General features: G+C 30.8%; 1 protein-coding gene across 1 annotated transcript in view; it reads left to right on the forward strand.

Annotated features, from left to right (window-relative positions):
- Positions 1-1201, forward strand: part of LOC118736065 — an 83696-nt gene that overhangs the window by 513 nt on the left and 81982 nt on the right. The gene's annotated exons all lie outside the window — the stretch shown is intronic.

Below are 1201 nucleotides of genomic sequence, written 5' to 3' on the forward strand. Positions count from 1 at the left end.
AATTTGTGGACCCCATGCTTTTGACCATGCCATTATTATTATAGTTTGCTTCAATTGCTAATAAAATTTTTTCAATTTGGCTACGAAATAGGCAAAATTTGTCTACTAGACCAATATGTAAACTGCAGTTGATTTCTTCTTTAATGACACGCCTTTTATTATTTGCAGACTGTCCTCTAATAAATTTAGTATTTCGAATCGAAGCATTTTTTGTGTCAATATTTTATCGAATCACGTGTTAAAACATTGATTAATTCATTCAGACTGAATAAATGTAACTTATCGCTGGTATGATAGGTAAAATTATATTTAGCAAAATAATGCTAAAGTTAGCAAAATGAAAAATGGCGAGTGATAAATACAAATTTTTGGTGCAACGAAATGCTACTAAATTTTGATAATTTCATTTTCATTTTCATTTTCATTTATTTGTTTATTTAAGTACATTAGCGCATTAAGAATTAAACTTTTATTGCGCAATACAAATAACGGATTACAAAATATGTATTAAAATAAAATAAAAATTACAATTATATAAATATAACTATGTATGCATATGTAAATATTAACTTAGAAAAGCCAAATAGAAAAATAAATAAATAAAAAAATTTATAAAAAACAAGTAAGAACGTCTAAGTTCGGGCGGAGCCGAACATTAAATACCCGGCGCAAGTATTAAATATATGTTTTCCACCTTTCCGAAAGCTACCGCTACATGATAAGCCGGGGTGTATACATTTTAAGTAAATTAGCGTCCTTAAATTTCGAAATATTGAAATTTCAAGCATTTCTGAAATTTACCGTTATATGAAAAGCGGCCTCAATTTTAGTCCTATTTCAACAATTTTCAACGGTTTGCTTTTATGTGGCAAGCACAATAACCATACCGAGCTTGGTACAAATTGCTAGAACGGTTAGCGAGATACATATATGTGATCACAAGTGGGCGGTGCTACTCCCATTTTCCAAAATTTTGTCATAAACGTATTTCTTGGTAAAAAGTTGTTGCAACCATCAATTTTGAATAAATTAGCTTCAACATTTACTGATTTATCGAAGATTTTGTATTTCTCGAAATTACCATTATATGGGATGTGGGCGTGGTTATTGTCCGATTTTAGAAATTTTCGGCCATTTGGTATGCTGTGCCAGGACCAACAACTGTGCCAAGTTTGGAAGAAATTGGTGCAGCGGTTACCAA

The sequence above is a fragment of the Rhagoletis pomonella genome, unplaced genomic scaffold (assembly GCF_013731165.1).
Source record: "Rhagoletis pomonella isolate Grant_MI unplaced genomic scaffold, Rhpom_1.0 Rhpom_scaffold_00003, whole genome shotgun sequence".
Taxonomy (NCBI): Eukaryota; Metazoa; Arthropoda; class Insecta; order Diptera; family Tephritidae; genus Rhagoletis; species Rhagoletis pomonella.